We start from the raw sequence: 20,918 nt of genomic DNA on the forward strand, positions 1-20,918 counted from the left end.
GGATGTCCTACAGTTGGGTGTAGCAAACGACAAAACTGCCAGTTATAACAGGTTTCCTCTATGCAGGAGGGCTCTCAGAAAAGTGACAAATCCTTCTCTCCTGTATTGACCAAAGCTGTAAACAGGAGGACAACGTTTGAACCCTCTAAGAGTCAAAGACAGAGACAAACTGGAACCATTACATTTTTTCTCCAGGTGTTGTGCTACCCCAGAATTAAAAGCCTGGGCACGGTGGCTCATGCCTGTAATCCCAGCACTTCGGGAGACCCAGGCGGGTGGATCACCTGAGGTCAGGAGACCAGTCTGGTCAACATAGTGAACTCTCGTCTCTACTAAAAATACAAAAATTAGCCTGGCGTGGTGGCATGCGCCTGTAGTCCCAGCTACTTGAGGGGCTGAGGCAGGAAAATCGTTTAAACCCGGGAGGCGGAGGTTGCCGTGAGACAAGATCGTGCCACTGCACTCCAGCCTGGGCGACAGAGACTCTGTATTAAAACAAAAAAAAACAAAAAACAAAAAACAAAAACAAAACCCTCGGGCCTAAGAATAAAATTATTAGTACTACAGTTTAACCTAACAGTGGCTTAAAATAGTCACGCAGCCTAGCCACACTATCTTACCACGTGGTACAGCTTCTACGCGGAAATTTTACATTCTTAATAAATGAATTACAAAAGCATTTACCGTGTTACCTCGATTCTGGGACCCAATCCGACTAAAAAGGGATCGAAAGAGTGCGGCGAGAGCTATTGATTGACGTGCATTCCAGCCAACCTACGACGCAAGGAGAGCGCGCGCGAGCAGGACGATACCCAATCATCACTCAGCTGTAGCAGCGGAGGCGGGGCTTGTGGGAACGGCCCACCGCAGGGTTGGCTGACTCGAGAAGCTGCGAAGATGGCGGAGTAAGGCGTGCCGCTGTAAACTGGCCTTTGGGCCGGGGGCGGGTAGCCCCCGGGAGGCCGAGTGCATCTGTTGGACCGTGCAAGGTGAGCCGAGAAGGCCAGTGACGGGGGGACGAGCAGGCGCCGAGGAGGTGGTGTGGCCCAGCCGGGAAGGGTACGGAAGCGCGCAGGAACCTGTGAGTTGCGGGCAGCCGGCCTCGGCCTCGGCTGGGCGGGGGTTCCAACCTCGGCGGCTCCGGGGCGGCCGGCACCTGCCTTCTGGGTGTGTCGCACGGCCCACTCCTCAGCCCGCCTCGGTCCTTCCCAGTGCCATGCCTTTAGCCACCTTTGTGCTTTCTGCTTGCACCCCCACGGTGCTGTATCTGGCAGCCGCTGCTTCTGCCATCGATTTATTTTTCGAGGAATATCTTTGTTTTATTGATATACTCCTCGCCTTAGGACTTCGTGCCCCCTCTTTGCCCGTCTGCGGTATCAGTTGAGGCCTGTTGTGGCTCTGAGTATTTTGTGTCCCCAGCTCGTTGACCTTGAGACTTGTAACAGGTTCCCCTTGGGAATTGCATTCGCGTGTGTTTATCGCGGACATCCTGGTGCAACCTTTACTAAATCCGTTGGCTCCCACTCCCACCTCCCAAACTTTTATGATCTGAGTAAGCGGTTCTGGCACTGATGTCCTCATAACCTTCTAATGGCGCATGAATTTTGGCTGATGGCAGGATTTTGATAGAATTCACCGTTTTTGGTTTCCGACCCAGAAGTACAGGAGTTCAGTGTACACTATTGTTTTTATAGACACAGAATGATAGGTTAATGTTATTAGAACGTAGTTTGTGTAAAGCGGTGGGGTTGCAGAGTGTCAACATCGTGAGGCATTTAGTATTCGGTTCTCTTGAATAAACGGGTTGTCTCTTTTTGTAATTTGGATTGTTGTAGCCCCTCATCCGGTCTCTCAGTTAAATTCTAGGAAAGTTCCTGTTACTAGGTTTCGAAATTGGTGTGGCCTGTTTAAAACTGGCACATCAGTTCAGTTCCGATGGACACACCATTAGACAAATGAATGTTTTTGGGTATGCGCTTTGTTGGCCTTGGATTTACTAGAGCTGAAAAATAACACAGAAGGACTTCTATATGAGACCTTTTTTATCGCTTTTGTTAGTTTATTTTTTGTTTTTTTGTCTTTGTCTCATCCAGGAGAAGAAAAAAAAGATCGGCCAGAGGAAAGGAACTAACCAAACATTCTTCCTCCCTGCCTTACAGAGGGGAGTGGTCATCTACACTAAAGCAAAGTGTCACGCGCATCCCTGTGAAGAGACCACCAAACAGGCTTTGTGTGAGTAATAAAGCTGTTTATTTCACCTGGGTGCAGGCGGACTGAGTCCGAAAAAGGAGTCAGCAAAGGGAGTTAGGGGTGGGCAGTTCTATAGGATTTGGGTAGGTTAGTGGAAAATTACAGTCAAAGGGGGTTGTGCTCTTGTGGGCAGGGGTGGGGGGGTCACAAGGCGCTCAGTGGGGGAGCTTCTGAGCCAGGAGATGGAATTTCACAAGGTAATGTCATCAGGGAAGGCGGGAATCCAACATTTTCACTTCTTTTGTGATTCTTCAGTTGCTTCATACCATCTGGATGTATACACGCAGGCTTGGGCTCAGAGGCCTGACACAAAGGTCTTAAGTAGGGGTTCATAAACTACTGGAAATTTTATGCACAATTACACATTTTTGTGGGAAGGAGAAGATCCATAGTATAAGATTCTCAAAGAGGACAGTGTTCCGTAAAAGCTTGAGAATCACTGCTCCAAGACTTGACATCTTTTTAAAATTAATGCCAGTGCAGGTAGAGAGTAACTGCTTTCTTATTATTCCTTTTGAATAGTTTATGATATTGATTTTTTTTTTTTAACAATAGCTTGTTTGTTTAATATTGCACACTGAAATTACTAGCACCAGTGAGGGCTATATCCTTAATGTTCTTTTTATTTTTAGGTTCCTTATCACAGGAAGAAAATTTTCCTTGACCTTTAGGTGCTTTTATATTCATCTCAAAAACAAAATTCTGAACTCAGGACTTGGCAAGTAAGTAATTGTGGGCTAATCGTTCCAATACTGTTTAAGCAGCATGAAAACAGGTACATAGAAGTGGAACAATAAGCCGTTAGCTTCAACAGAAGATGAACATGAAAAATGACTATAAGCTATTGAAATTTAAGTTAAATATTTTATTTTTCAACAAAAACATATTAAATAAAAAGGAGTAATCTTGATCATTTGCTCAAACTACCAATAATTTTTACTGTCTAAAGAAAAAAGACACATATTTAATTAGATTGAAGGAAATCAAATGATTAAAAAAATAGGCCTGGCCCGGTGGCTCAAGCCTATAATCCCAGCATTTTGGGAGGCCGATGTGGGCAGATCACTTGAGGTCAGGAGTTTGAGACCAGCCTGGCCAACATGGGGGAACCCCATCTCTACAAAAAATAAGCAGGTGTGGTGGCATACGCCTGTAATCCCGGCTACTTGGGAGGCTGAGGCAGGAGAATTGCTTGAACGTGGGAGGCAGAGGCTGCAGTGAGCTGAGATTGCGCCCCTGCCTGCGCTTCAGCCTGGGGGACAGAGACAGACTCCATCTCAAACAAAAATACAATTAAAAAAAATATATTACTGGGTGGTTTTATTTAAACAAATTTTGTGTATATTTCAGGTATACAACATGATGTTATGTGATACATATAGATAGTAAAAAGGTTTCTACAGTGAAGTAAATTAACATCCATTGTCTCACATAGTTATTCTTTTGTTTTTGTGGCAACAGCTAAAATCTCATTTAGCATGGATCCTGTTTACAGTACAATTTTATTACCTATAGTTGTCATGTTGTACATTAGATCGTTAGACTTGTTCAGCCTACGTAACTGTTCCTTTGTATCCTCTGACCTATATCTCTTCCTTTACTAACTCCCTCATCACTGTTTTGTTCTCTAACTCTGTATATTTGATATTTTTTTTTAAATTCACATGTAAATGAGATTGTGCAATATTTTTCTTTCTGTACTCCTGACTCATCTATGCTGTGACAAAAAAAAAAAACTTCCATACTGTTTTCCATAGTGGCTGTTCCGATCTACATTCCCACGAACAGTGAATAATCTTTTTTTCTTTTTCTTTTTTTTTTTTTTTTGAGACAGAGTCTTGCTCTGTCAGCACTTGCTCTGCATCTCTGGCTGGAGTGCAGTGGTGCTATCTCGGTTCACTGCAGCCTTTGCCTCCCTAATTCAAGCGATTCTTTTGCCTCAGCCTCCCAGGTAGCCAGGATTACAGGTGTGCGCCACCACGCCTGGCTAATTTTTGTATTTTGTTAGTAGAGACAGGATTTCACCATGTTGGCCAGGCTGGTCTCAAACTCCTGGCTTTATCCCAGCATGCTGGGATTACAGGCATATACCACTGCACCTGGCCAAGAGCTCATTCTTTTTTAGGGCTGAGTAACATATTCCATCATATATATGCACTGTAGTTTCTACGGTTTATCCATTCATCCATTGATGGACAGTTAGGTTGTTTCCGTATTTTGGCTGTTGTGAATAATGTTCCACTGAATATAGGAGTGCAGACATCTTTATGAGGTGGTGATTTCATGTCTTTTGGTTATATGCCCAGCAGAGGGAGTGCTGGGTTATGTGGTGGTTCCATTTTTAATTTCTTTAGAAACTTCCCAGCTGGGCGCGGTGGCTCATGCCTGTAATCCCAGCTACTCAGGAGGCTGTGGCAGGAGACTCGCTCAAACTTGGGAGGCGGAAGTTGCCATGAGCCGAGATCACGCCACTACACTCCAGCCCGGGCTACGGACTGAGGCTCCATCTCAAAAAAAAAAAAAACAAAAACAAACTTCCATACTATTTTCCATAGTGGCTGTTCCGATCTACATTCCCACGAACAGTGAATAATAATTCACTTTTCTCTTAAACCAGGCAAATTTTAGAATGAGTTTATTTATTTATTTATTTTGAGACACTTTTGCTCTTGTCGCCCAGGCTGGAGTGCAATGGTGCAATCTCGGCTCACTGCATCCTCCGCCTCCTGGGTTCTAGCGATTCTCCTGCCTCAGCCTCCTGAGTAGCTGGGATTACAGGCGCCCGCCACCACACCAGGCTAATTTTTATATTTTTAGTAGAGATGGGGTTTCACCATATTCAGCAGGCTCGTCTTGAACTCCCGACCTTGTGATCCACCCACCTTGGCCACCCAAAATGCTGAGATTGGAGGTGTGAACTACCACGCCTGGCCGGTATGTCCTTTCTTAATTGACAGTGACATTGTATCTGCAAAATAGGCTTCACATCTGCTGTGTTAGTTTTAGTTTCCTAGGCCTGATGTAATAAAGCACCACAAACTGGGTAGCTTAAAATAACAGAAATTGTTTCATAGTTCTAAATAAAGGTCAGATGTCTAAAACCAAAGTGTTGGCAGGGCCATCCCTCTGAATGCACTGAAAAAAATTTCCAATCCTTCTAACTTCTTGTGGTTCCTTAACTTGTGGCAGCATAACTCCAATCTTCACATGAAGTTCTTCCCGTTTGTGTATCTGAATCCTAATATAAGGACACCAGTCATACTGGATTGGTGTCCATCCTGCTCTGTTATGACCTCATCTTAGCTGCTGACTCTATTACCTGCAATGACTCTATTACCAAATAAAGTCACAGTATGAGGTACTAGGGGCTAGGACTTTTAACATGCGAATATTGGGAGGACACAGTTCAACCCATTAGGTACAAGCCTACTTGTACCTTGATTATTTATATGAAACCATTCAGTGTGCAACTGCTTTGAGGATTGAAACCTTGTATGTAGTACCAGCTACTCTGGAAACTGAAGTAGTAGGATTGTTTGAGGCCAGAAGTTCAAGGCTGCAGTACGCTGATTGTGCCTGTGAGTAGCCACTGCACCCCAGCTTGGGCAGCATCAGAATTATAGAGACAGAAAGTAGAATGATGGTCGCCAGGGGCTGCAGGAAGGGCAGTGAGAGGGAATTACTGTGTAATGTGTACAAGGTTTCAGTTTGGGAAGAAGAAATGAGTCCTGGAGATGGATTATGGTGATGGTTGCACAGCAGCATGAATGTACTTAATACTACTGAATTGTATACTCGAAAGGGTTAATATGGTAAATTTTATGTGTATTTTATCACAATAAAAACATTGAAAAATAAAACAACCTTTGTATGTATATGTATATGTGTGTGTATATATGATATATATGATTGATTTTATATATATATATATCAGTAGTAAGAACGGGAATAAAAACTGATGAGGCAAAATGCCCTTTAGAGTGAGGAAGGCCTTACCACTTGGGTTTACAAGTTTAAGTTCAAGTAGATGATAATAGAAACTTGACATTGGTATAGCACAATATTTATAGTAATCTAAATACCCATCTGTAGGCTGGGTGTGTTAGCTCACACCTGTAATCCCAGCACTTTGGGATGCCAAGGCGGGTGGGTTCCTTGAGGTCAGGTGTTTGAGATGAGCCTGGCCAACATGGTGAAACCGTGTCTCTACTAAAAATACAAAAATTAGCCGGGCATAGTGGCGCTTGCCTGTAGTCTCAGCTACTCTGGAGGCTGAGGCAGGATAATTGCTTGAACCTGGGAGGTAGAGGTTGCAGTGAGCTGAGATTGCACCACTGCACTCCAACCTGGGCGACAGAGCAACACTGTCTCTGGGAAAAAAATATATATGTGTGTGTGTGTGTGTATAATTTACATATATAATATATATTTATGTTTTTTTATATAATATGTTTATAAAATGTATATGGTGTAGAGAACTGATGTAAATAAAGTACATCAAAGGTAGTACTTTACTTACAAAGTGGTACTTTGTTCTGAAGTGGAATGATCTCTAAGATACATTAACAGAAAAAGCAAGGTACAGAACAATATATAGTGTGCTTTCATTTGTGGGAAATGTCTCTAGAGATGTTGTGTAGCCATAGAATATTCCTAAAAGGATGTGCAAGAAACACTGTTTACCCTGTTTTACCTTATCTCTTGCATATATTTATTCAAATAAGTAATTTAGAATTTTCAAAGGAAGCGCTGAATAAATATTTGATAAATGAAAACAAATTTTTGCTCAGGCAACATTTTACATTGATAAAGTATAGTATATTCCTACCTAGGGGGCAGGAATTGAGCACCTCACCTATTTTTTGTTGTTGTCTCTCGCTCTTTTGCCCAGGCTGGAGTGAAGTGGCACAGTCTTGGCTCACTGTAACCTCCATCCCCCAGGTTCAAGCTATTCTGCCTCAGCCTCTTTCGTACCTGGGATCATAGGTGTCCGCCACCACACCCGGCTAATTTTTGTATTTTTATTAGAGATGGAGTTTTGCCATGTTGGCCAGGCTGGTCTCCAACTCCTGACCTCAGGTTATCCACCCCCCTCAGCCTCCCAAAGTGCTAGGATTACAGGCGTGGGCCACCGCGCCTGGTAAGGTGTTTGGTGTTTTTTTTTTTTTAATTTATTTTTTTGAGACGGAGTCTCACTCTGTTGCCCAGGCTAGAGTGCATTGGTGCTTGCTGCAACCTCCGCCTCTGGGGTTCAAGCGATTCTCCTGCGTCAGCCTCCTGAGTAGTTAGGATTACAGGTGCCTGCCACCACGCCTAGCTAGCAAGGTTTTTTTTTTAATATGACAGTTACAAACTTAATTTGATTGATAGTGATAATAGTATTCATTGTGTTTTGTGTTTAGAATATATTCTAAATTCCCTATTTACATAGCAAAGTAAAAAAGGGGCACTAACTCCCACGATACATCATTCTTTCTGTCCTTAGAGGAAGCAAAGTATATTAGTTATTGCTGTATAACAAATAACCCAAAACTTAGTGGATTAACACAGCAACAAATATCTATTACGTCTCTCAAGAATTTAGGAATAGCTTAGCTATGGGGAGGTTCTGGCTTAGGGTCTCTTAAAAGTTTGAAGTCTGGGCCGGGCGCGGTGGCTCACGCCTGTAATCCCAGCACTTTGGGAGGCCGAGGCGGGCGGATCACAAGGTCAGGAGATCGAGACCATCCTGGCTAACACTGTGAAACCCCGTCTCTACTAAAAATGCAAAAAATTAGCCGGGCGAGGCGGCGGGCGCCTGTAGTCCCAGCTACTCGGGAGGCTGAGGCAGGAGAATGGCGTGAACCCGGGAGGCGGAGCTTGCAGTGAGCCGAGATCACGCCACTGTACTCCAGCCTGGGCGACTAAGCGAGACTCTGTCTCAAAAAAAAAAAAAAAAAAAAAGTTTGAAGTCTGGCTGGGTGCATTGGCTCACACCTGTAATCCCAGCACTATGGGAGGCCAAGGTGGGCAGATCACGAGGTCTGGAGATGGAGACCAATTAGCCGGGCTTGGTGGCGGGCGCCTGTGTAGTCCCAGCTACTCAGGAGGCTGAGGCAGGAGAATGGCATGAACCTGGGAGGTGGAGCTTGCAGTGAGCCGAGATCGCGCGCCACTGTACTCTGTTGCCCAACAGAGCAAGGCTCCATCTCAAAAAAGAAAAAAAAAGCTTGAAGTCTGATGGAGTTCTATGGTGACACATTTACATGGCTGGCACATTCATGCTGTTTAGGGGGAAGTTTCATTTCTTCCCAATGTAGGCCTCTTTCAGGGCTGTGTGAGCACCCTTATACGGTGGCTGGCTTCTCCCTAAACAAGCAATCTAAGAGAACAAGACAAAAACCATAGTCTACTCTATGACTTTGCCTCAGAAGTCACTCACTGTCACATCCACCTTGTTCTGGTGGTCAGTATTCTGACATCAAGTAGTACATGACAATACTTTTTTTTTTTTTTTTTTGAGATGGAGTCTCACTTTGTTCCTCAGGCTAGAGCATGGCAAGCTCTGCCTCCCGGGTTCACGCCATTCTTCTGCCTCAGCCTCCCGAGTAGCTGGGACTACAGGCATCCGCCACCATGCCCGGCTAATATTTTGTATTTTTAGTAGAGATGGGGTTTCACCGTGTTAGCCAGGATGGTCTCGATCTCCTGACCTTGTGATCCGCCTGCCTCCGCCTCCCAAAGTGCTGGGATTACAGGCGTGAGCCACCACTCCCGACCATGGCAATACATTTCTGACACCACCCAGAGTTAGCATAGACCTACAGGTCAAAGGGCATGGTCCTCAACAAGACTGTCCTCACTTCAGATGCCAGCTGTACTTTGGAGGTACCCCCAGCCACCTGCATTTTTGACCACCTGGCTACAGATTTAGAGATTCCCATGACCCTGCTAGAACCAACTTTTGATTCATTTGTTTTCTTTATTGTTTTTAGTTCCTTTAAAGTTAGGTTGGTTGATTTGAGGTCTTTTTACTTTTTTTGAGACAGTTTCACTCTGTTGCCCAGGCCATCGTGCAGTGGTGCAATCTCAGATCACTGGAACCTCTACCTCCTGGGTTCAAGCAATTATCCTGCCTCAGCCTCCCAAGTAGCTGGAATTACAGGTGTGCGCCACCATGCCCAGATAATTTTTGTATTTTTAGTAGAGATAGACTTTCCCCATGTTGGTCAGGCTGGTTTGAAACTCCTGACTTCAAGTGATCCGATCGCCTTGGTCTCCCAAAGTGCTGGGATTACAGGTGTGAGCCACTGTGCCTGGCTGACTTTTTAGAAACAAGATCTCACTCTGTTACCCAGGCTGGAGTTCAGTGGCTTTTTTCAGGTGTGATCATGGCACACTGCAGCCTTGCACTCCTGGCCTCAAGTGATCCTCCCATCTCAGCCTCCTGAGTAGCTGGGACTACAGGCATGTGCCACCACTGCTGGCTGAGGGCTATTTTAATGTAAGCATTTACAGCTATAAATTTCCATCTTAGCATTGCTTTCACCACATCCCATAAGTTTTTATTAGGTTTTCATTTGTCTCAAGGTACTTTCTAATTTCCTTTTTGATTTATTTTTTGACTCACTGGTTTAGGAGTGTATTTTTTTTTTTTTTTTTTTTTTGAGATGGAGTCTTGCTCTGTCACCCAGGCTGGAGTGCAGTGGCCGGATCTCAGCTCACTGCAAGCTCCGCCTTACGGGTTCACGCCATTCTCCTGCCTCAGCCTCCCGAGTGGCTGGGACTACAGGCACCCGCCACCTCGCCTGGCTAATTTTTTGTATTTTTTAGTAGAGACGGGGTTTCACCGTGTTAGCCAGGATGGTCTCGATCTCCTGACCTCGTGATCTGCCCGTCTTGGCCTCCCAAAGTGCTGGGATTACAGGCTTGAGCCACCGCGCCCGGCCAGGAGTGTATTATTTAATTTCCACTGGCTTATTTACTCTAAATTCCAAGGATTTAGAGTATCCTTTCCCGGAACAAAGGGCAGTCAGAGTCTTTATTATACAACATTCACGTAGATTAACCCTGATTCATTGTTGGAGGCGACTGTAAAAAGGCCTGAATACCAGGAGGCAGCAATCACTGGTGATTATTTTGGAGGCTGGTTAGCACAGCAAATCATTGGCTCACAAGCTAGCTTACCTAAGGTGTCCACATACAATTTATATTCTCCTTTGCGATCCTCCCAATGAGTCAGGTTTTTTAGTAGAAGGTTACTTTATATAATCAGCATCAGTAAGCAAGTGAGTAACTTCAACCACTTGAAAGTACCTAATGTGAGGCCAACTTTAGGGGGAATTTATTTGTAAGTTTTGTGTATCTGTTGTATAGTTGTAGTTGATAAATCTAGAAAACTAGATTTTCAGCAGCCGGGTGTGGTAGCTCACGCCTGTAATCCCACCACTTTGGGAGGCTGAGGCAGGTGAATCACGAGGTCAGGAGTTCAAGACCAGCCTGGTCAACATGGTGAAACTCTGTCTCTACTAAAAATACAAAAAATCAGCTGGGCATAGTGGCAGGCACCTGTAATCCCAGCCACTCAGGAGGCTCAGGCAGGAGAATTGCTTGAACCCGGGAGGTAAAGGTTGCAGTGAGTCGAGATTGTGCCATTGCACTCCAGCCTGGGTGACACAGGAGACTCCATCTCGAAAAAAAAAGAAAACTAGACTTTCTAGATTGTGTCTAATTATATTTTTAGTTCATGTTGGCTAAGCATTTAAGAGCCCTACTATTCATGTATTCAATTTTTTTTTTTTTAAGATAAAGTCTCGGTCTGTCACGCAGGTTGGAATGCAGTGGTGCAATCTCATCTCACTGCAATCTCTGCCCCTCGGACACAAGCTGTCCTCCTGCCTTAGCCTCCCAAGTAACTAGGCCTACAGGCACCCGCCACCACACCTGGCTAATTTTTGTATTTTTAGTAGAGATGGGGTTTTGCCATGTTGGCCAGACTGGTCTCGAACTCCTGACCTCAGGTGATCCACCCACCTTGGCCTCCCAACGTGCTAGGGTTACAGGCATGAGCCGCCACACCCAACCTATTCAACACATTTTCATCAAGTGCCTACCATGGGTCACATGCTATTCTGGGGCTTGTAATTCATGGGTGAACAAAACAGGATCCTTCCAGTGGATCTTACATTTTAGACAAAACAGTAAGTGAGAAATGAAATAAGTACCTCTTGTAAGTTCCTAGATAGTGTCACCTGCTGTGGATAAAGGGAAAACTAGAGCGGGATAAAGGGCAATGATGGGAGATTATCTGTGTATAGGATGAGGGGAAGATACAGGTTTATATAGGGGCCCACGGTAGGCCTCAATGAAGAAGTGATATTTAGAGACCTGCAGGGGGACTTAGTTATGCAGATACCTGGGGGAAGAGTCCTCCCAGTGTGGGAACAGCCACTACAAAGGCTGTAAGGAGCATGCCTAATATTTCAGAAAGAGCAGAGTCCACTGTGGTTAGAGCCCATGATGGAGCTATGGTCAGAAGAGATCAGGGTGCAGATCTTAAGAGGAACTGAAGGTCATGAGTTTTGGCTTTTACACTAAGCTGCTATTTATTCAGCTATTCTGGGTTTTGTTGTTTGTTTTGAGACAGGGTCTCACTGTCGCCCAGGCAGGAGTGCAGTGGCACAGTTTCAGCTCACTACAACTTTGCCTCCTGGGCCCAAGCGATTCTCCCACCTCAGCCTCCTGGGTAGTTGGGACTATAGGCACATGCCACCACACTCGCTAATTTTTTCAGTTTTTTGTAGAGACAGAATCTTAGTATATTGCCAGGCTAGTCTCAAACTCGTGGGCTCAAGCAGCCTTCCCCCGCCTCAGCCTCCCAAAGTGCTGGGATTATAGGTGTGAACCACTGTGCCCAGACAGCCATCTTCAAATGGGTTAGTTATATCCTGCCATTAATGATACATGCACATACATACCTATGTGTAAGAGTGTATAAATTGATTAGTCATGTCTGAGATATGAAATTGGGCATTTTGAAGAGTATAAGCTTATGATTTGCTAGTGTTATTGCCTAATATTAAGATATAGATTATTTGGGGGACAAAGTTTATATATGTTCAAGGTGTGCTTCCTCCCCCATCCAGACGGCATCTTGCTCTGTCACCCAGGCAGGAGTGCAAGTGGCCCGATCTCAACTCACTGCAACCTTCAGCTCCCAGGTTCAAGCAGTTCTCATGCTTCAGCCTCCCAAGTAGCTGGGATTACAGGTGCCTGCCACCACACCTGGCTAGTTTTTGTATTTTTAGTAGAGACGGGGGTTTCACCATGTTGGCCAGGCTGGTCTCGAACTGCTAACCTCGTGATCCTCCCAGCTTGACCCCCCAAAGTGTTGGGATTACAGGCGTGAGCCACTGCGCCCGGCCAAGGTGTTTTTACATACATTTTATGTTATGTTTCATGTTATGTTATGTTATGTCTTTTGAGACTGAGTCTTGCTCTGTTGCCCAGGCTGGAGCTTGCAGTGAGCGCCACGTCCCGGGTTCACGCCATTCTCTTGCCTCAGCCTCCTGAGTAGCTGGGACTACAGGCGCCACCACCACGCCCGGCTAATTTTTGTATTTTTAGTGGAGACGGGGTTTCACCATGTTGGCCAGGATGATCTCGATCTCCTGACTTCGTGATCCTCCCGCCTCGGCCTCCCAAAGTGCTGGGATTTCAGGCATGAGCCACCGTGCCCGGCCACACTTTTTTTTTTGAGACAGTCTTGCTCTGTTGCTATTCTGGAGGGCAGTGGCGCTATCTTGGCTCACTGCAACCTCCACCCCCCAGGTTTCAAGTGAGCCTCTGTAATAAGGCAGCTCTGCTGCTCAGGGTTCTAAAGGTGTACCTGTGGATCTCTTTTTTTTTTTTTTTTTTGAGACGGAGTCTCGCTCCGCCCAGGCTAGAGTGCAGTGGCCGGATCTCAGCTCACTGCAAGCTCCACCTCCCGGGTTTACTCCATTCTTCTGCCTCAGCCTCCCGAGTAGCTGGGACTACAGGCGCCTGCCACCTTGCCCAGCTAGTTTTTTGTATTTTTTAGTAGAGACGGGGTTTCACCGTGTTAGCCAGGATGGTCTTGTTCTCCTGACCCTGTGATGCGCCCGTCTCGGCCTTCCAAAGTGCTGGGATTATACAGGCTTGAGCCACTGCGCCCTGCCACCTGTGGATCTTTACTTTTTCCTCTTACATGCTGCTTTTGCAACGAGTGCAAATTCTGCACTTTTTTTCCTCCTGATTTGATTCGGGATTAATATACATTTGGCTTTCCTAGGCTTTTAATAAGAACCCCATCTTGAACCAGAAGAGGTTATTTAGCTTCAATTTACAGTTGAGGTGTTTTTTAATGTATATGACAGACTGAAAATAGTGGGCTAGAAAGACTAGTTAGCTGATCGCTATTGATCATTTTTGTAAACTAAAATCATTTAAGCCTTTGACGGGCATCTGTGATGTATTATTGTAAAACTCTTAAACATTTTACAGTGTACAATTCATTGGCATTAAGTATATTCCACATGGTTGTATAAGCATTACCATTATCTCTAGAATTTTTTCATCATTTCAAATAAACTCAGTACTCATTAATCTCCCCATCTTCCCTCCCACAGCCGCTGGTAACCTCTCTACTCTAAATCTCTATGAATTTCACTATTGTCAGTATCTCATGTAAGTGGAATTATACAATATTTGCCCTTTTGTGTCTAACATCTTTTTGCAGATTTAACAGTTTTTACATTTAGCAACAATGAACTTGATGTACTTTTTAAAAATTTTTTTCAGACAGAGTCTCACTCTTGTCACCCAGGCTGGAGGGCAGTGGCACAATCTTGGCTCACTGCAACCTCCGCCTCCAGGTTCAAGCAATTCTCCTGCCTCAGCCTCCTGAATAGCTGGGATCACAGGCACCCGCCACCATGTCCAACTAATTTTTTTGTATTTTTAATAGCCATGGGGTTTCACCATGTTGATCAGGGTGGTCTCGAACTCCTGACCTCAGGTGATCCACCTGTCTAGGCCTACCAAACTGCTGGGATTACTGGCGTGAGCCACTGCGCCCGGCCTTGATTTAGTCTTTACATGTTTACATTTGGTGATAATGAAACAGTATGTATTTTACTTACAGTTATCTTTTATAAAATACCATTTATTGCTGGTAGTTGAAGGTGATTCAGAGTAAGATACATATGGTTTTGAGTATTATATATTTAGACATCAAATTTGGAGTACAGTGCTACTTGTGTTTATTTTTGTTTCTTTTTTATTTTGATAGGAGCTGCAAGCGAAGATACACTGCTACGTTATTTTTCATTTTTATTTTTTGGAGACAGAGTCTCACTCTTGCCCAGGCTGAGTGCAGTGGTGCAATCATGGCTCACTGCAACCCCAATCTCCAGGCCTCAAGCAATGCTCCTGCTTCAGCCTCCAAAGTAGCTGGGACCACAAGAGGGCACCGCCACGCCCTGCTAATTTTTTATTTTTTCTAGAGTGGGGTCTTGCTGTGTTGCCCAGGCTGGTCTCCAACTCCTGGGCTCAAGGGATCCTCCTGCCCTCAGCCTCCCAAAGTGCTGGGATTACAGGTGTGAGCTGCTGCACCTGGCTCAGTGCTACTTTAAAACACAAATGTGGCCGGGCCCGGTGGCTCATGCCTGTAATCCCAGTACTTTGGGAGGCTGAGGCGGGTGAATCACTTGAGGTCAGGAGTTCGAACCCAGCCTGGCCAACATGGTGAAACCCCGTTTTTACTAAAAATACAAAAATTAGCCGAGTGTGGTGGTGCATGCCTGTAATCCCAGCTACTCGGGAGGCTAAGGCAGGAGAATCACTTGAACCCAGAGGGCAGAGGTTGCAGTGAGCTGAGATCATGCCACTGCACTCCAGCCTGTGCAGCAGAGTAAGACTCCGTCTCAAACAAAAAACAAAACAAAACAAAAAATGTTTTATATGCAGAAAAGTTTTTTGTATCATGCTTGTATAAATCCAGCTTTTTTTGTATCGTGCTTGTAATTTTTTTTCTGGCTATTACTGCTTTTCTGATAATAGTACTGAATTTGGTGTTATGGTTGGTCATTTTCTTTTAGATAATATGTAATCCAAAATACTCTTTTCTTTTTTGTTTGTTTGTTTGTTTGAGACAGAGTCACACTCTGTTGCCCAGGCTGGAGTGCAGTGAAGCAATCTTGGCTCACTGAAATCTCTGCCTCCCAGGTTCAAGCAATTCTCCTGCCTCGGCTTCCTGAGTAGCTGGGACTATAGGCACCCGTCACCACGCCCAGCTAATTTTTGTATTTTTAGTAGAGACAGAATTTCACCATGTTGACCAGGCTGGTCTTCAACTCCTGACCTCATGATCCACCTGCCTTGGCTTCCCAAAGTGCTAGATTTACAGATGTGAGCCACTGCGCCCGGGCTATTCTTTTCTTTATATTTTAGATATTGTTTTGAGTCAGCTTATGCAGAAGTACCTGTCCTAATCTTTCTGTTTTTATTTTGTATTTCTAGGTGTCTCTATGTTGTCTCCTAGAATGGGTAGTCCTGCTTCTTTTACCCAGTTACTTTCCCTATTCTTGAAATGTGGCTATCACTTCTCTACACATTACCTCCATGATTTGGAATGGAAAAGGCCACTTTTCTTTTTGTTCTGCCTCTCAAATTCAACACAGAGGAGCTCCTAGGATTCCAGTTATCCTGCCAACATCTCCAGGAAGAAAGAAGCAACTCGCATGGGTCTTCTGCTGTTTGCTTACTTATAAAGACATCATTTGCAAGCTGAAGGCTGAGTTTCATTTGAAACAGGTGCTTAGGTGGTGGTATTTGTGAATACTTTTCATTCCAAGCAAGAAAACTAAAGAAGTAGCAAGTATGGATGCTTCAGGGTTTTAAAAAAATGTCTTCCAGTTTCAGCCACTACCATGATAAGCACAGTTGAGACTGCAGCAGTAAATTCCAAATATGTCTTTCTAATTTGACGTGAAAGATACTAAAAATGTATGTTTGTATATTTAAATCCTGGCTCATCCTGTGACATAGATTTACTGAATAAGAACAAAGACCCAATTTTAAACAAAAACCTAGGCCGGGTTCAGTGGCTCACGCCTGTAATCCCAACACTTTGGGAGGCCGAAGCAGGCGAATCACTTGAAGTTGGGAGTTCAAGACCAGCCTGACCAACATGGAGAAACCCCATCTGTACTAAACATAGAAAATTAGCCGGGTGTGGTGGTGCATGCCTGTAATCCCAGCTACTCGGGAGGCTGAAACAGGAGAATCACTTGAACCCGGGAGACAGAGTTCGCAGTGAACCGAGATTGCACCACTGCACTCCAGCCTGGGCGACAGAGTGAGACTCCATCTCAGAAAAAAAAAAAAAAAAAACTTTGGACATAGAGGAGTCGGGGTCAGAGAGGGGAGGATGAGAGAATTTTCCATATAACTCCTTTTCCTTAAGAAAAAGAAGCAAAAATGCCTCATGCAGTGCCATCTGACTCTATGGTGTTTCACATTATATAGTTACATTTTTTTGTAAACGCATAAGATTAACTCTTCCTGCAACCCAAGGTGGGTACTTGGATGTGTGATTTTTTTTTTTTTTTTTGAGGCAGAGTCTCGCTCTGTTACCCAGGCTGGAGTGACTGGCGTGATCTTTGCTCACTGCAGTCTGTCCCACCTGGGTTCAAGCGATTCTCCTGCCTCGACCTCCCAAGTAGCTAGGATTATAGGCGCACACCACCACTCCCAGCCTGATTTCTTACTCTAGATATTAGGTATATTGTTAGGCTGAAAAGGCTGGGACTCAGGTACTTTCCCCAGTTGGGACTGAACTGTCTCATCAGAGAATGGGCCTCAGAAGCAATGTTCCTAAACTTGTGGTTGGGTCATCGTGGAAAAGAAACTTCAAAACAAGAAAAATAATTACAATAAGACATGGATTTTCTTTTTTTCCCACAACAGTTATACATTATAAAGAACAGACTGTCGTAGAAAACTGTCCTTGCTTCCAAATCAGCAGAGGACCATTGTATGTATTGTCAGGTCTTTATATAAGAGTGAAACCTTTATTGATGCTTCTTTGTGAGTAGAGAATAAATTTTAAAACTAATTAGATGAAATTAAGAACAGAGAATACTGGAACATCTCTGTGTTTTCCAGAATGTTCACTCAGGTCCATGAATGCTGTGATGCTGGGAACTTAGGGAAGATTCACCAAAATTTGAGAGTGATAAAAATGACCCAAAATGGGAAATGTTGAGCACTCTTACTATTAGTGAGATTGGTCAATCTCACTAATTGGTCAATCAACCCATTTGAAATGGGTAAAAATTACTTTTAGTAAAATAATTACATATTATATATAAAATATTTCTTTTTTTGAGACCTACTGAGTGATAAAAGCATAGTAGAAATCACTTAGGTTAAAAGTAACTCAAAATTTTCTCTAAGTTACCTACTCAAGTTTTTCTTTAATATTTTGAAATTGTTCAAGACAGAATGGAGCCTACATATATGGTTGAAATATATGTTTTCAACACTAGTATGTTGAAAATGTCATATCATGGAGAATTTGTACCTTCCAGCTGTCTGTTAACCCATCTTCTCTGTACTTCTGGCACCGTTTTTGGTAGGATCATTTGGCAGGGGTAGAGTACCTGTACTTTTGGCACCATTGAAACCAGCTCTGGCCCACTTGTGTGAATAGCTATCAGACTCAGTGTCTCTATATGTTTTATATTTTTTTCATTCCACAGTGGAGAGAACCAGTGTCTAATGCTCTTGAAATTGTTTCTGTATCTTCCATGGTTCAGACCAGATGCATTTAACAAAATGGATATATTCCAGCTGTAGTTGCCCAGTGTTTACTTAATACATCTACATTTTTTTCTTGTCTATTTTGGTCCCCTTGATAGGAAGAGCTATATTTCAGGCAGGACTATACATGGATTTGTGGCCATGCTTCCTTCCGTTCCCTTGCTCTTCCATGTTAGCTGGCAGGTTTTCTTTTGAAAAGTTAAACAACGGGGTATGTGCAATAGAAATATATATATATATGTATATTTTAATACTTGTGGACAAATGTTACAAGTTGTTTAAGAACAACAAAATCACCAATGTCTTCCATTTTGAGATGTGTATAGTTTTGTAAGCATTAGTGCTTGGTAGCATATTGTAGTGCCATGTTAGGGGTTAGTGCATGAGCCTAGTGATTTTAAACTTCAGGATGAATTATTGATAATAACAAATAGTGTAAAAAGAGTGGAAAATCCAAACCTTTTCTTTTTCCATAATGTCTAAATCTGTTATATTCTCCCTGGGGAAAAGAGATTAAGGCCCAAAAGACTCATTTATGAATAGAAATGTGGGGTCAAAATCTGAGATACTATGAGGACATTTCAGCTTTCCATAAGGTATCTGGAAACCAGCTGTCTTTGTGTCTTATGAAACCTCAAGTCAAAATCAGACCCCATTTAATTATTCTGCTTTGCTCTTTTTTCGGGGGTGTTATGGGGGAGATAGAGTCTCACTCTGTCACCAGGCTGGAGTGCAGTGGCACAATCTCGGCTCACTGCAACCTCTGCCTCTTGGGTTCAAGTGATTCTCGTGCCTCAGCCTCCCGAGTAGCTGGGACTACAGGCACGTGCCACCACGCCCAGCCAATTTTTGTATTTTTAGTAGAGACGGGGTTTTGCCGTGTTGGCCAGGCTGGTCTCGAACTCCTGACCTCAAGTAATCCACCCGGCCTGCTCTTTTCATGTCTTAACATGGCATGTCTTTTAGGTTCATTGTTTTCCTACTCCTTGTATGTCATGAAATTACATTTTGCATGTCTTGTGGAGATGCTGTTACCTGCTTTAGTGAGTGCTTTTCTAATCTGCAGACCATTTACATTTCCTATTTGCAGCATGCTGTGTGCAAACACACCGTAATTTGGAGTATTTAGTTATTTGTTAGGGCTCTTCCTATTTCCAAATGTGCTGAATTGTCTGTTGATGAGATTTTCAGACCTTTTCATGAGAACTGGAAATGTAGCTGGGTGGCACCTACCTAGGTTGCTATGTAATAAGTAGACTCTTTCTCTTGGGTATAGTAAGCCTTAGACAGCTTTCACTTTTATCTGCTTTACTTGTGGAAATAAAACAGTTGTTTTGTTCTGAAATAAGAAGATAGCTTTCTGTAGAGAAGGAATTCCTACCTCTAAAAGCTGCCTTGAAAACTCAGAAGTGGCAGTTTTCTGAGGTGATTTTTTTCAATTTCAGTATTAGGGAGAGTCTAGCATTTGCTGACACAGATTCTACATAACTAATGTATGATAGCAAATGCAAAACTATTATAATGTGGTATATCTTGTGCAGACACAGGTTAGAACAAGGAGACTGGCAGCAGATCTCCAGAGACCCAAGTTTAGATTCTCATCGTATATCTGAAGTAGTTACACTCTTGACTTAAGTAGTTTAGTGCCTGGAAGAATCCATTACTGAAAAGCATTTAAATTAAAAAAAAAAACAAAACTGAAAAGGTAATGAATACAGAATAGCACAGTATATAGGAAAGGATATTTCCTGTTGCAAAAAAAAAAAAAAAGCCATAAAATGAATAGTGATTTTCAAGAGGTAGAATTTTAGTAGCAATAAGTTTGTGCATGTATAGTAATTTGCATTAGCAAGGTTGTACAGTAGAATAAGTGATACTGCTTGAGTTTGTGGGGCTCTGCAATCAAGAGTTGCACACAGGCCAGGTGCGGCGGCTCACACCTGTAATCCCGACACTTTGGAAGGCTGTGGCAGGCGGATCACAAGGTCAAGCCCATCCTGGCCAACATGGTGAAATGCCATCTCTACTAAAAATACAAAAATTAGCCGGGTGTGGTGGTGCGTGCCTGTAGTCCCAGCTACTCGGGAGGCTGAAGCAGGAGAATCGCTTAAACCTGGGAGGCGGAGGTTGCAGTGAGCCGAGATCGTACCACTGTACTCCAGCCTGGTGACAGCGGGACTCCACCTCAAAAAAAAAAAAAAAAAAAAAAAACTGCACAAAAGGAAAAAATGTTCTGCATAAAGAGGATATGAAAGGTACTTTCTTTTTTTTTTTTTTTTTTTTTTTTTTTTTTTTGAGACAGAGTCTCGCTCTGTCGCCCAGGCTGGAGTGCAGTGGCCGGATCTCGGCTTACTGCAAGCTCCGCCTCCCGGGTTCACGCCATTCTCCTGCCTCAGCCTCCGGAGTAGCTGGGACTACAGGCGCCCGCCACCTCGCCCGGCTAGTTTTTTGTATTTTTTAGTAGAGATGGGGTTTCACCGTGTTAGCCAGGATGGTCTCGATCTCCTGACCTCGTGATCCACCCGTCTCGGCCTCCCAAAGTGCTGGGATTCCAGGCGTGAGCCACCACGCCCGGCCGAAAGGTACTTTCTTTTAGCAGTATGAATGTATATGAATTTATCTTTGTGTGAGAAATAATCGACTTTTGTGTAAGTTAAAGACCCTCTTTGTTTCCTAAATCAGAGGTTAGAGCTGTTGAAATTAAACCTTTATAGTGCTTAACCTGGAAACAAATGTACTACAGCCCCACTGAAGCCACTCTGTGGGTTTTTTGCTTACGATGTTTTAGCAACAGGCATTCATTTTGTAGAATGGTGTACTTTCTGCTTTGTCTCCTTATCTTTCTC

General features: G+C 43.7%; 1 long non-coding RNA gene across 3 annotated transcripts; it reads left to right on the forward strand.

Annotated features, from left to right (window-relative positions):
* Positions 1-885: 885 nt before the first annotated feature.
* LOC102131287 (uncharacterized) lies at positions 886-19,769 on the forward strand. Of its 3 annotated transcripts, XR_012414806.1 has the most exons (5): positions 886-989; positions 2,094-2,232; positions 2,883-2,972; positions 13,878-13,935; positions 15,769-16,336. It is a non-coding gene; the product is annotated as an uncharacterized lncRNA (long non-coding RNA). The 3 variants fall into 3 exon arrangements; XR_278697.5 differs by lacking the exon at positions 13,878-13,935 and having other exon boundaries at positions 886-1,081; positions 15,769-19,769; XR_278696.5 differs by lacking the exon at positions 13,878-13,935 and having other exon boundaries at positions 15,769-19,769.
* Positions 19,770-20,918: the final 1,149 nt, after the last annotated feature.

Source organism: Macaca fascicularis, chromosome 7, assembly GCF_037993035.2.
Source record: "Macaca fascicularis isolate 582-1 chromosome 7, T2T-MFA8v1.1".
NCBI classification, from domain to species: Eukaryota; Metazoa; Chordata; class Mammalia; order Primates; family Cercopithecidae; genus Macaca; species Macaca fascicularis.